The 15553-nt window shown below is 42.9% G+C and overlaps 1 long non-coding RNA gene across 1 annotated transcript in view; it reads right to left on the reverse strand.

The window, feature by feature from the left end:
• Window positions 1-15553, reverse strand: part of LOC124528742 (uncharacterized) — a 167629-nt gene that overhangs the window by 5603 nt on the left and 146473 nt on the right. Inside the window, exon 3 of the long non-coding RNA XR_006966228.1 lies at window positions 2588-3121. This is a non-coding gene — a long non-coding RNA (uncharacterized LOC124528742). The remainder of the gene's footprint in view (window positions 1-2587; window positions 3122-15553) is intronic.

Raw genomic sequence — 15553 nt, forward strand, 5'->3', positions numbered from 1 at the left:
AATCTGGGGGATTTAGCAATTGGGAGACCCTGGTTCTGACGAGATCCGGGGTCTTTGGGGCATTACTTCACCTCTCCCTGCCTCAGCTTCCTTATGCGATGGGGCCTCACTGATCTCTCACTGATCTCTCAGGATTGCTTTGGGGGTTAAATGATACAGAGTATGTAAATGAACCATTAATTCTTGTATCCAGTAGATGCTGGAGAGCTGTTTATCTGTATTTCAGCAAGTCATGGCAAGAGTCCTCTAAGGAGAATCAGAAGATCCTGTGACAGGACAAGAAAGCTAGTGACCTGTGTCTAGGCTTCTCCATCCTGCATGGCCACGCTCTTCTGAGACACCCTGAGGACCGTGTATTTTAGGAGGAGAATTGTGCTTCCTCCTCATACCTTGACAACTTTCCCAGCAAATGTCTTCCTAAGCTTCAGTTTATATGGGGACTTCAGGAAAGGATCTGTCTTGTGTGTCCAGCTTTTCTTATCTAATGCCGCTCATGAGATATAAACTCCCTATGCTTGGGCTACAGCTCTTCCAGTCAGAGAAAGGGTCCAGATCCACCCAGACCTGCATGCACTCTAGGGCATAGGAGTGATGATACATTATGTATTAATTTCCCACCCCTTTAGATTATCAATTTTTTGCAAATGTCCTGCAATATGCATGATATATTAATATAGTTACACACACAAATATTCATAGTGAGGTGCATGCTGAAAATGATTTTACAGATGGGGTGGACAATCAAGTAATTTGGGAGATTTCTGCCCTAGAGGTCAGCCAGGGACACAGGACTCACTCACAGCTACAGCCAGCCCCATGGAGAACGAGAGGCAGGGGGACTGAGCCTAGGGGAGCCCTGAAAGGTTTGAAGAATCTCAGATCCTGGGAGAATTTCAGAGATCAAATGGGCTGAGCCAGGCAGAAAGTTGTTCTGAGAATGCCCCCTCCCTTCCAGGTCACACATGGATGCCCAGGCCCAGGCCCCCAGGCTGGGGAAGACAAGCAGAGTCCTTGGTGTCCACTTAGGGGGCCACCACTACATATAAACTCAGTATGTCCTGTCTGTTGCCAACCCACCTCAGAGTGTATGTTGTCCTCTAAATGAAGTGTTGTCCCGGTAAATGGGTGGCTGTGAATGGCAGGGGTAGCCCTTGACTCTTTTTATTGTGAGCTCTTTCCATGAGCACATCCTGGACTGGATCTTTCCCACTTTTTTTTGTTTGTTTAATTTTCTGTTTTAGCACTACCAAGGGAGAGGGGTCTCCACTTCCTGGGGAATAAGAGGAGGTTGGCTGGTTGGTTTTACTGAAGGGTGGGGCATGGGCATCGGGGTTTGCAAAGGCAGAATCCAGGTAGTGGGGGAGCAGGATGTCAGGGGAGAACATCATGCAGTTTATAAAGGGGTGTAAACCTCACAGCCACTAAACCTGGGTATTGTTAATTTCCACTTTTCTGAGAGGAAATGGAAGGTTTAAGCCACTTCTCCAAAGCTATACAATAAGCTAGTGACTCAAATGAGCCTTTAGACTCCCAGGCTGGTCTTTTGGCTCTACCTTGAATCTCATAGTGTTGCAGTGCTTTAGGGGCACGATGGGATTAAATTAAATTAAATTAAATTAGGGGATTAGCTTGCAAAGCTGTGAACAAAATTTCCTTAAGGAAGATGTTAGTTCTTGGTAGTAACTGCCCAGCTGGGTCTGACTGTGGGGTCCGGGTTCCTCCCCAGACGGAGTCTGGCTTTTTTTAGCCACTAGGTGGCAGTACAAGCACAGCCTTCCAGAGACCAATTTCCATCCACTACTGTGGCAGTGACAAGCCAGGGGTTTCCTAACCAGGCTGGGCTTAGTCAACCCACAACTCCAGTGTCGCAGTATCAGTTTCAGTGTGTTTGGTTATCTGGAGTTTTCTCTGAGCTCTCCAACCTTACCAGAGGCTGCATAGTTTTGCTGGGGAGATACCAGCTGCGGGACTTTCTACTGAATAAAGTACAGTGAATGAGGGAAAAGCTTAACTGGACTCCCCACACTCTGAATACCAAGTTGCTGCCATCCCTGTGAGTAGGCAGAGCTGCCTGGGGTCCTAGAAGGAGACATCCCGGGTCTCCTGCATCCTCAGGCTGCTTAACGTCCCAGTCACTCTCAGTGATGTGACCTGCTACGGAGAAAGGACTGTTCAAAGGGAATCGGAGACTCAGAAGTCGAGATTTACCAGGAGCAAATTTCTTCCAAAACAGTATGTGCTGTATTCACACGCCGAAGAAAGGCATCTTTGGGGGTGAAGCAGCCTGCCTGTCTCTAGAAAGGATCACCCTGCACCGAAATTGATTACATGATTAATATTTGTTAATGCATATTAAGCACACAGTAAGTACTGTATTACACACTTAACACAGATCACCTCATTTAGTCAGACTGTGACTGAGAGGTATACACTATTACTCTCCTGATCTTCAGGACGCTGAGGGTTAGACAGGTGAGGTGATTTGTCTATGCCCTAGAATTAGATCTCTCTGATTGAAAGCCTATACTTTGTCTCACTATATTTGTGTTTAGCACCTCCTTTCACAGTGCATGGTGTCTCATCCTACCTCTGCCACAGAAGAGGGGGCACGCAGATAGGGCCCCGTGTTCTATTGCAGAATTCTTTGGTGAGTAAGAGCAAGATGCCAAGATGGAGGGTCTGGGTTGGTGCCGCCCTCACACAGCAACCTGGGACCGGCATGAAGATCCTGCAGGCCTGTCTCAGCAGAAGTTCGCCTAGATGGGCTCATCCCAAAGGCCAGGGAGGCTTGACACTGATCCTCTTTGATCCTGACAAGCAAAGGAAGACCGAAGGAGTCCAGATGATCAGGCAGGTAGCTCAGCAACACAGCCAGCATATGTGAAGGGATTCCTAGGTAGTCATCTGGATACACGCTTCTTACTTTTATCAAATCTGGTTTGATCAAGTGCAATTGTTGCTTCTCTTTTGTGCCTCTCGATGGAAATCCTTAGGTCTCAGGGTCAATTTGGAGATAAGATAGTGCAGCCCAAGGATCTTGATTTCACTCAAGGAAACAATTCTGGAATTGTAAATTGTCCTCTAGGTTTATTTCCCAAATGCTGTCCATGATGACACTTTCCTTGGTTGGCATCAAAATGAAGACAAAAGGACAATGTGGTCAGTTTTCCGTAAAGCTACATTTGTTAGGTTTAGAGAACAATCCCCAATGTTTAGATTCCATCTTTCCTATTTATAGTTAAAATGTTTCTCTCAGGAAAGAGTGGAAGTTGATTTATATCTTAATCATGTTCCCTGTAAAAACAAAAACTTGACAAGCCTATGTAGTGTTCCCCTTTTTCTTTTTAAAAAATTCTACAGATTAATATCTGGGAACCCCAGCTCTGGGTAGTTCTCAAACTTCCTTCACCTGAGCACGTGGGGAGTGTTTCAAATACTGCCATCTAGTGGTCATCCTAGCACACACTCACAGACTCTGAGACGGTAAAGGGTAAGCATGTGAACACATGGGGTGGGTGTGTGTGTTCAATTAGGTGCCGACAAGCGGAGATGTGTTAGCATGGAAAAATGCAGGTTTTGAAAACTGTGTAGAAATATTCGGAGCGAACAGACCTCCTACTCCAAAACCATGTGGGCAGAATTGAAAGCAGGTGCGTGGGATTAGCACTCTGTATTTTTTCCAACTTCCACCAGTGAAAGGGCAGCAGCACAAAAACATTCATGCTCAGGAGTGCTATCAGCTAATAGGACATGAGAAGTTGTAGAGGAAAAGCTTTCAAGACTAAACTTGAACCAAATGTGTTCACAACGTAACTCATACCTTTTGAACAACAGAGGCATCTTTTCAAACTCCAGGAAGACCCATCAACCTTTCAAAAATAGGTAAATATGTATTTCTGCAAGAACCCAGTGCCCTTAGGGGAGGGAAGATGTGCGTTTGCAAATACCAGAAAGTCTTCATCTTTCAAGTGACCTGCATCTAGACCTGGCCCCACCAGCCACTGGTATATCCCACTTCTGTCCTCTGTGGCCACTGGAGCTTCTGGAGCTCTCTGTCCTCAGCCTCCCATTGACTTCTCCTCCAAACTTGCTGCTTAAATATTAGATAAACTGGACTCCCTTTCATACTGAGAGAGAGAGAGAGAGAGAAGGGGAAAGGGGAGAAATGCAAAAAGCCCCAAGTTTAAGTTAGACGGATGATGGCTATTGGATCCTTAGAAGGCCTGCATCTGCACAGTCCTTCTGAAACCAGAAGGCCTCCTGTAGAAAAGGCTTTAAACCATATGGTACTCTGTAACTCACCTGAGTTGCTCTGAAATGAGTCAGGGAAATTCAGGTTCTGGACACTGGTGCATGAGCAGGCATCTGTAACTTGCTAACAGGTATATTCTGAAGGGTCACATGTGTATCCGCACTATTTGAAATTTGAAATGCATTTACACATAAAACCAATAAGCTACAGTGCTTAGGCTCCCAGCCTGGCTCAGGAAACCCATTTAACCTATTCTGTGGTTCTGAGCTGCACTTCAGACCTCCCTGAAGCCCCCTGAGCTTTCCCTGAGTGGGGCACATGGGTGGGGATGGGGAGGTTCTGCTGAGACTTGATCATTGATTCTTTTAATAACTCTCAGTAGAAATTCTAGGCACATCAGAAGAGTACCCGGAGGTGGGGGGGGGTGGACTAGAAATAAAGAAATGAATGTGAATATAATTAATCACGTTTGCCAAGGGGAATGTGTTCAAAGAATTCTTCAAGAAGACAGCAGCCAATAGCTAAAGGAGGAAACTGCAAGGATACAGACAGAATTATTAAGGTGCCCTTGCTCTTTCTGGCTCTGGACAACCAGGCTTGCTGTTGCTCCTTTCAGTTTCCTCCTTGACGGTCTGCCTGTCAGGCAGTGCGCTCCAGGACAGCTCTGTGCCCCTTGGGTCTGGCTCATAGTAGGTGTTCAATAAGCATCTGATGGACTGAACTGCCAACAGGAGGCATAATCTATTTCTTCTGTTCATTCTATGTATATAGTAAGTGCCTGCTGTGACGTAGGTGTGTGCTAGGTAATGGGATCAACACAGAGCAGGGGAGATTGGGTTCCTGCTTTTATATGGGCCCACCAAAGATGTCTTCATCCTGACCCCTGCAAGTATGTTGTTACCTTAAATGAAGGAAGGGACTTGGCAGAAGTAACAAAGTGAAGGATCTTAAGATAGGGAGATTATTCTGAATTATCTAAGTGGGCCCAATGTAATCAGAAAGGTCCTTATGAGAAGTCACAGAAATACAGGACCAGGAGCCAAGGAACCTAGGCAACTTTTAGAAGCTGAAAAGGCAGCAAACTGATTCTCCCCCGGAGCCTCCAAGAGGAGCACAGCCCTGCTGACTCATTGAGTTTAGCCTAGTGACACTGATTTCGGACTTCTGACCTCCCACACTGAAAGGTAATAAATTTCCTTGTGCTTAAAACCACTCAGCGTATGGTAATTTATAACAGCAGCAATAGGAAATGCATATAGCTGTATTTAGCTGAATATAGTTGTAGCTTATTAAACATTTTGCATAATGTTTAACAGGCATGAAAAAAGTAATCCTAATAAATTGTGATAATAGAGGGAAGTATAGAGTGTTGTTTAGCTCATTCACCTTATTATCTTTTTAGATTGGCTTAATAATTCATCCTTCTCATTGCCAACCAGAGGACCTGTGTGTGGCTGTACCTTTCTGGAGTAGCAAGAATTCACACTTTGTAGCTTCCGATATCAAGTCCTGAAGCCTCAAATGCTTGTAAAAATATTTGGTGGATGAATCCCTTCCTATGACAACAACTTTCAAGTAGGAGGAATACTACTCCTTGACTGACACTAAAGTTCAACCCGGTTTTCTTTTAAAAATTTTTTTTTTCAACGTTTATTTATTTTTTTGGGGACAGAGAGAGACAGAGCATGAACGGGGGAGGGGCAGAGAGAGAGGGAGACACAGAATCGGAAACAGGCTCCAGGCTCTGAGCCATGAGCCCAGAGCCTGACGCGGGGCTCGAACTCACGGACCGCGAGATCGTGACCTGGCTGAAGTCGGATGCTTAACCGACTGCGCCACCCAGGCGCCCCTCAACCCGGTTTTCTGGTCACAGCACCCTTAAAAATAGAGAGGAGATATTTGCATTCCATTTCTCCAGTGGGAAAACTGAGGCAAGGCTCTGATAAAGTTTGCTTTGCCACTCACGACAAGAATAAGAGCTCAAGGGGCTCTGGGATACCTCAGTCGGTAGGTAGAACATGTGACTCTTGATCTTGGGGTTGTAAGTTTGACCCAACATTGGGTGTAGAGATTACTTAACAACAAAATCTTCAAAAAAAAAAAAAAAGAAAGAAAGAAAGAAAGAAAGAAAGAATATGAGCTCAACTCTTTTGACACTTCAACCAAGGGCTTTCCCTTGGCAATTGGTTGCTGTTTCCCAAGGCATTAAGAAAGAGAAAGGCATTAAACACACAGCATGAAGGATATGGTCAGCTTGCTACCAGGAGAGGAGAGGACTTCTGGAGAAAGACTAATAATCAGAACCTATGGAATAAGAAAGCCTCCAGTTTTTAAATTAAAACTTGGGGGAAATTTTGACAACTGGAAGAGTTTCATTTTGAAACTCATTTAACCCAAAAAGTCAAAACGAAACTCCAGGGGCGTGAACCCACAACAATCAAAATAAAAACAAGTTTTCATAAACCCTTTGCAAAGCTAAATATAGATTTTTCAGATAGATCCACTCACCCCCAAATTTATGACTTTAGAACTATTTCAAACATTATTTTAAAAAAGTGTATCAATCAAAAGTAGTTTTGTGTGGGAGGTGGAGTAAAGCTGGGCGTGTATGTATGTATGCATGTGTGTGGAGGGGAGTATTTCTCTGTTTTGCACCCCCCGCCCCCCACCAAACTGTCAAGATGTTTTTAAATACCATTTGTGGCCACCTACACTGGTAATATTTTCTAATTGTGGTCAAAAGAAGCTGACTAAAGGTTTGTGTGTTTGCTCCAAGAGGAAACTGTCAAATATGGGTGCCTTAGCGTGCCTGCAATCATTTTATTTCTGACCTGGTTTGCAGGTGCATTTGTATGAACCTCTTTCTGTGTGCTGACCAAAGGGAGAGTGGAATTAAAATTGGAAACCTAAATCCTCCAGCTGCAGCAGGAAACACTGCATAAGGCCCTGTCCTTTTTCTGCTTTGCCAACTTCCCCCTGTGCCCGGGAGGAGGAGGAAGAGGGAGGGGGGCTGACAAGTCGGCCGGGAGTCACCTGTGGCCTGAGGGTTACCCCGGAAAGATGGCCTCTCAGGCTCCTCCACGTGTGGTGAGGGCTTTGAACTAGGATGTTTGAACTGCTGAGCAATTTCTTATTAAGACGTGAACACCAGAGTGTCAGCTGGAGCTTTAGGCTTTTATTTGTGGCAGGCTGTTTTCCTGCCACGGTTGTTGTGGTTTACCGTCTACCTGAGTGTTCAAAACTGCTTTGCAGAATCCAGTGGCTTTGCTTCAGATTTGGTACCTCTCATGCTCACCCAGCCTTGCCCCAGGGACACGTCCTGCTCTGCTTCTCCTCCAAGGCCACATGTGCTCGCAGGGGAAGAGAGTCACCTAGTGAACAGGCACCAACATTATCAGACCTTTAGCATAGGGTGTATTTCCAGGAATGGTAATTTAGGGAAAAACTGAGTTAGGTCTCCAGACCGTTGTGCAAAAGATGATTTCCCAAAACGGACAATGAAAGTCAGTCATAAAACCATGTGGTCCAAGAAAGGAATTGTTAAATCAAAAGGCTTATAATTTTTTGTCCTATGCCTACGAATTTATGCTAAGGAAAGAATCATAAATGTGTGAAAATTTTACAAAAATTTAAGTCACAAGGATGTTTATTAGGAGCTTATCATAGCAAAAAACTGGAAAAAATCTAAATAGAAAAGAGGTTACTGATTGAATAAATTATGTTATAATCATGTTATGTTGCCAAAATCAATGGCTAACATTTATTGAATGCTTACCATGTTCTAGGCATTGTGCTAATTGCTTTATGTGTGTAAATACATTTTTTTAAGTTTATTTTGAGAGAGAGCGTGAACACAAGTGGGGGAGGGGCAGAAAGAAAAGGAGAGAGAATCCCAAGCAGGCTACGCACTGTCAGCGCAGAGCCAGATTCGGGGCTTGATGTCATGAGCAGTGAGATCATGACATGAGCCAAAACCAAGAGTCGGGATGCTTAACCAACTCAGCCACTCAGGCACCCCCATTACATTTAATCCTTAAAACACCCCAGGAATTTACACTAAGAAAGGTAAACTTTCTTATCCATGAACACAGTGCTCATATAGTGAGATAGATAGTGGCCCCCTGCAATTCATGTCCACTCAGAACCTCAGAAAGTGACCTTATTTAGAAATAGGGTTTTTGCAGAGGTAATTAATTAAGGATCGCAAGATGAAGTCATACTGGATTCATCAATGACTGGTATCCTTGTGTGAGAAAGGAGAGAGTTTAGACATGTGGAGACACAGGGTAGAAGTCTACATGAACATGGAGGCAGAGACTGGAGGAATCAGCTCTATGAGCCGAGGAATGTCAAGGGTTGCAGGCAGCTGCCAGAAACTAGGAAAGAGAGGTATGAAACAGATTCTCCCTCAGAGCCCCAGAAGGAACCAACCTTGCTTACACTTTGATTTTAGACTTCTGGACTTCTGAACTGTGAGAGAATAAATTTCTGTTACCCAGTTTGTGGTAATTTGTTATGGCAGCCACAGGAAATGAATACAGATAGTGAGTAGTACACAGGGGATTTGAACCCAGGCTGACTCCAGGACCAGAGCTCTTCCATTGTGCTATGTAGCCTCGAAAAGCAGGGCTTAAAATTGTATACATAATGTCACATTTGTGTAAGGAATTTGAATATGTGCATGGAAAAGAACTGGAAGAATATACAGCAAAATGCTTATTTCTGGGTAGAAAGAATCCAGATGGATTTTAATTTCCTTCTTTTTGCTTATCTGCTTTTTCTTTTTTCAGCATTGAAGTGCAGTACTTTTCATGGTAAGATACACACTAAAGTATGTAAGAGTAAAGGGGCATCATCGTGTTGCAACTTACTCGCAAATGGTTCAGCCAAAAACTAATAAATATGTATAGACGCAGAGAGAATATGATAGAGCAACTGTGGGAAAATGTTAACCATTGGAGAATCTGGGTAAAGTGTGTATGGGAATTCTTTGCACTATTCTTGCAACTTTTCAGAAATTCTGAAATTATTTCAAAATTTAAAAATTACCCTTCCCCCCAAAAAGAGAGTCCTAACATGGAAGATACTCAAAGCTGAAACAGAAAAAACTTTATACACATAAATGTCAAGACACTGCCAATTTGTATATTCTAAGAATCAGAAAATTTTGAGGGATAAAAATAAGTATTTGCATTACTGCAATGATGACTCTCAAAGGAAAAACAAATGCAGAGAGACAGAGACAGAGAGCTAAAGAGATAGAGAAAGAAGTGATAGAAGAAAACAATACCAAAAAGAAGTCCCTGGCCAATGATCACTGTAGGGCAAGGACACAGCTCTCCAGTGCCATTTTTTTGCACATACTTGACATGCAGTGATTTCGGGCTAGCTGACAAGAAGTTGGAAGAGGAGGGATCCCCGACTTGCACAGAAGGAGTGAGGCCCACAGCGCCTTTATAGCCCCCTCAAGTTCTGGTGGCAGCTTTGAGTCACTGGTTACTCATTCCCCAGAGGGTGGACGTTAATGATAACTATACGGATTACATTTTAAAAATAATATGGATCGACAAGCTAGAAAAGGATTTCATAGCCTTTTGAAAATGTGAAATTATTACCAGGCCACTTGATATTTTTGTTTTAGGAGGACAGAAATTTTAAATTTGTGCCAATTTTAAAGCTCACTTCCAACCAACGTCTCTAGTTTACCATCTGGACAAATACAGGGAACAGTATGGCCATAATTTGGACTTATCTGAAAGAAAAGAAAGTCACACTACTAAATTGCATTATTTCAGATGATCCATTTCTCTATCGTTAATTTCTTTAAAAATCTGTGACCATTACAAAAAATAACCCAGGGTTACTGGCATGGTTTTACGTGTGTACAAGATATCGTGTCCCCGAGCCAGTTCTCATCCATTTGAAGGCACTGCTTGTTCCTTTCCTCCCAAGGTTGGTGAGGGGCAGGGCTGGAGTGAATGGGCCTTGCTTGGGAGTAGCCTCTCCTCTCCAAATGCACAGATAAATATATGGTTTGGCAAAAGCATATTGAATAGATTTTGTGAGCTCTAATTGAGTCAAAGAATAATAGGTCCATTTTTACTCCATTTTCAAGTTGTTTCACGTTCAACATTCCTTCATCACAAAGGTTTGCTAATTGTTCCAATTTTCAGTGCCAAGTAATTTGTGCAGAGTAATTCCATAAATGTTTTCATTTCTGGGTTCCTGCGAAGGAATTCTCTTGCACAAAGCCTCTAAGTAGCCACTTGGAGGGAAAGGGTCCCACAGAGAGCATGGGTAGAGGCGGGACTCAGTCCTGCTGTCACGTGCACACACTCCGAATGTCCCTGGAGGTACAGAGTAGCACAATGATGTACTGGCTGCCCAGGATGCCACCCACGGATCATTTAAATAGAATTACCAGCCAGTGGGAGGGTGTCTGGGTAGGAGGTTTGTTGTGTGTATGTATTTTTTTCCTAATATATTTAAAACTAGTTTGAAGTACAAATGGGATGATTCCCTTTTTAGCCTTCCCTTTATGGAAAGAAAAGCAGCTTCTTGGTAAAATTCCAAATCATCAGCCCCACCTCCACTCAAAGTTCTTTGAACCTTTTTCTACCAGTTTTATCAATACTCTCTGCTCCAAGCCATTATCACAGTGTACAAAGAATGTGTCCTGTTGAGTCCCAAACCGTCCTTTTAAAGTGAAATATCCTGCCAAAGCCTGGCCTGGCTGTGGCATTTTTGACTTCTGTTCTTATTTCCTGGGTGACACCAATAGTGTTTACAAACTTATGCATACAACATGACCTAGTGATGATAAAGAACCCCAAGCCTAAGAGAGTTTTTATTTTATTGTTGAACTTTGTTTATCTATCTACACAACCTCTACACCCAATGTGGGGTTTGAACTCACGACCCTGAGATCAGGAGTCACATGCTTTTCCAACTGAGTCAGGCAGGCACCCCTAAGAGAGTTTTTAAATCATTTAGGTCGGCCAGCATTCACGGTATCTGAGGAATTGGTGACATTGATTAGGACGCTGCATCCATCCTGGACCACCAGACTCGATTCTAAGGGAAAGACTGAAGCCATACACTAATGAGTTTTTATTTGACCCAATGACAAAGCTAAAACATTCCTTCTGGAAATGTTCCTAAAACAGGGCTTTCCTTGTTGAAAACGGCTAACGTTTTTATGAGCTTGGTCAAGACTGTATTTTTATGTTTGAGCTCAGTGCACTTAATTCTATGGACAATCTCGGGTCTGTGTTCTTCTATCCTACCTTATGAAAGAGGTAGGAACCAGGTTCTTGCAATTCTAATAACACGCAACGATTATGTACATTGTGTCTGATAAGTTGTAATTTTTCCATGTCGAGGAGAAGAAATCTAGAGTCAGAAAGATGGTTTTCTTGAAGGTTTACACACTGAGTTCATGATGCTTGAGCCAAAGTTCTAAAGGGCTACTCATTCCTTCGGGCCCTCACATAGCAGTGGAAATTCCTGAACCTACAATCCATGTAACAGTCACCAGATGAGCAAAAATACCTTGGGTGAAGGCTGTTGGCTCCTAAACTCCCATGTGCATAAGAATCAACCAGGGAGGGGCACCTAGGTAGCTCAGTCAGTTAAGCGGCACACTCTTGATTTCAGCTCAGTGCATGATCTCGTGGTTCGTGAGTTCGAGCCCTACATTGAGGTCTGCACTGACAGCCTGCTTGAGATTTTGTCTCTCTCTCCCTTTCTCTCTGCCCCTCCCCTGCTTGTTCTCTTTCTCTCTCTCTCTCTCTCTCTCTCTCTCTCAAAATAAATAAATAAACTAAAAAAAAAAAAAAAAAAAAGAATCAACCAGGGAAGGGGCAGTTAAAAACATAGGCTTTGGAACCCCTACACAGGCATCAATTCTGCAGGTGAGGGAGGGTGTGCATTTTAAACAAACACTCTGGGTGATTCCGATGCAAGCAATTTACAATGAGAAACAGTCCTATAGGCCCTAGTGGCAAATATTCAGACATTTGCCTTAACTCATAGTCTTTTGGTTTTCAGATTTCCCACTCAAAATTCTATTATTTCAAATATTTTTCCTAATAAACCCCTTTACAACATAGATACTTAATGTCATTAGTCATTAGGGAAATGCACTTGAAAATTACAATGTGATATTACTACACACCCATTAGAAGAGCCATAATCAAAAAGACTGACAATACCAAATGTAGATGGAGGACATAAGGAAAATGGAACCCTCAGGTATTGCTGATGGGAATGTAAAATGGTGAAAACCACTTTGGAAACAGTTAGTGGTTTCTTAACAAGTTAAACATATACTTACCATATGATCCAGTAATTCTGTTCCTAGGTGTGTACCCAAGAGAAATGAAAATGTATGTCCACACAAAGACTTGTATGACATGAATGAATGTTCATGGCAGCATTATTCATAAACACCATAAACTGGAAACAATCCAATCAATCCAAACATCTACTGGTGAATGGATAAACAAAACGTGATACATAAAACACATGTATATAATCATATATATAATGCGATATGTAATACTATGGAATATTATTCAATATTAAAAAAGAATGAGCTACTGATTCATGGTACAATACAGATGAACCTCAAAAACATCATTGTGAAATGAAATAATCCAGATACAAAAGACTGCAGATCATATGATTCCATTTAGATAAAATTTCTAGACAGGGCAAATCTATAGAGATGGAAAACAGATCATTAGTTTGCCTGGGGCTGGGAGTAGGAATTGACTGTGGACCAGCAGAAGGGAACATTTTGGCGAGATGGAAATGTTCTAACACTGAATTGGGAAAATGGATGCAAAACTCTCTAAAATTACTTTAAAAATCATTAAACTCCAATGGCTACAAGGGATGGATTTTAAGGTACGTACTTATACCTCAAAAAAAGGTGTTTAAAGAAACAACAGGCTCTCGAAAATGGCAACAGAATGGTACCTGAGTAAATAAATTAACTGATCAACAATATTTCCAAGTATTTAGGAGAGGACGTTCAGAGAAGCATATATACACATGTGATTAAGCGCCTTCTGCGCTTCTTCTCATTAGTAGGTGGTGTTTTCTCCGCAGGCTTCGCGGGCTTATCCCCAACTTTCCAGTTGTTCTCAGCTTTTCTCTGCCTTAACCACCACTAGACTCTTCCCTTCAGGCTAGTAGGCAATGCCGGCCTTTTAGCTTTCTTAACAGGCAGAAAGGAGCGTCCACCATTCCCTCTGACTCATCTGCTTTCTTTTCCATGTGGCAGGAGAAGAAAAAAAGAGTTTTCAGCCCCATCATCTGTCTCTGTGTCAGCAATTCAATTGTTCCCTTAGCAACCATCGCTGTTTCTGCCGGCTCTCGGCTCTCCGTACGCTGCCTTCTCAAAGAGCTTAGAGCCACAGAATCTCTTGGTTGGTGCCAGAAGCGGTTTTCTAAAAAGGCCAATATCTCTTCTAGGGCGAACTGTTTTTTAAAACAATACTCAAACAAAACATACAGTTTTTAGACAAAAGTGATGGTGGGGACAGCTCTGAGAAAACGATGCCTCTTCAGTTCATTTGCCTGAACTGCCTCAGACAGGACTGTGCGTGCAGCCACAAACTCTGCTCTCCTCCTGGCCGGCGGATGTCATGGGTAACAAGGGGAATCAAAAGCCAAGAGGGAGGCTCACACCGGGTGGGAGCAATCCAGTGACCTTCCTTTGCCGACAGAAGGATATAGAGGCATTATTTTTGCATTAGAAGCATTTCAGATGCACCATTTTCCATCGGACTCCTCATGGTGCTTACTCCCCTCAATGTGTTTCTGCATCCAGGTAAAAAACTAAAACCAAGGGTCACTCGCAAGTGTGGTTTCCTTTAGTATTCCACCAATTATGTATTTTCCAAAAGGATCTGTAATTTTTTTCCATAAAAAAGACACGTTTCATATGTTGGCCACTGTGCAAGAAGCAAGGGTGTCTCAGACGGTGGAGATCATGTGAATGCTCTCTCAAGAAAACATGCCCCAAACACATTTGGGGTTTTGTCATAGTTCCCTTTCACGGTCCATCCGTCAGAACAGAATCACTCAGCAGCAAGTTGGGAGTTTCTTCTCCAATTAATAAAACTGAAGAGGTATTTTATCACTGAGAACACAGTGGCTTTTCAGCATTTCAGAACACCTGTACTTTAAGCCATTGATGCCAAATATTTTTTTAAGTTTATTTATTTATTTTGAGAGAGAGAGGAGAGAAAGAGCATGAACAGGGGAGGGGCAGAGAGAAGGAGGGAGAGAGAGAGGATCCCAAGCAGGTTCCATGTTGTCGGTGCAGAGCCCCATGCAGGATCGAACTCAGGAACCGTGAGATTGTGACCTGAGCCCAAACTGAGAGTTGAACGCTTACTGACTGAGCCACCCACATGCCCTGATGCCAAATATTTTTAATGAACCTCTGCTGAATATTATGTGCACTAGGAGTTGGGTGTATTACTTACAAATTTGGGGACATGCCTTATTTTAATACAGGCACATATTTGGGGTTAAACTCCTTTTATTTCAACTTATCCTTTAAATCATTTGTGCTCCTAATTCAGTCAGTCCTTCCTTGATATTAGCCCAAATAAAGGAAATTTTCCTGTATATGAATTATTTTTTTTAAAAAAACTGTTGAGGGGTGCCTGCCTGGCTTAGTCGGTTAAGGGTCTGACTCTTGGTTTCGGCTGAGGTCATGATCTCATGTTTTTTTGAGTTCCAGCCCCACGTCAGGCTCTGCATTGACAGTGTGGAGCCTGCTTGGGATTCTCTCTGCCCCTCCCCTGCTCATGCTGTCTCTGTCTCTCTCAAAAAAAGGAGGAAATCCTCTGGTGTTTTATAACCTCAGAGGAGAGAGACTCATGGTCCGTAAACATGTGCTCCTGCCACTGTGGCTGCTGGGAGTCTCAGTTTTGCGGCATGGATGTCCCTAAACCAGTCCTTCAAGGTGTTTTGAGAGGTTATATTCAGGCCAATCCACTCCCTTAGGGTTTCCCAAAATAATACTCAGTCACCAAGAATGAGAAACTCAGACCCCAAGGTAAGGTTTGCAGTCTATTCAGAAGACCGTAAGGATAAAATTTTCATGTAATTTAGCAAATATCTTGAGCAAACACTGTCAGCCTTTCCTCACACACAGAAAAAGGACGCTCCATTTAGTTTTCAGTTTAGCCAGGGTAAATTAGGGAGTCATAATGATTTGAGCCTTGGAGGATCCAGAACGTTTGGTTTTACCATGACAAAGGAAGAATAGAAGTCTTATTT

The sequence above is a fragment of the Lynx rufus genome, unplaced genomic scaffold, assembly GCF_022079265.1.
Source record: "Lynx rufus isolate CCGP_SWC_20201006 ecotype Redwood Valley unplaced genomic scaffold, mLynRuf1.p SCAF_6, whole genome shotgun sequence".
NCBI classification, from domain to species: domain Eukaryota; kingdom Metazoa; phylum Chordata; class Mammalia; order Carnivora; family Felidae; genus Lynx; species Lynx rufus.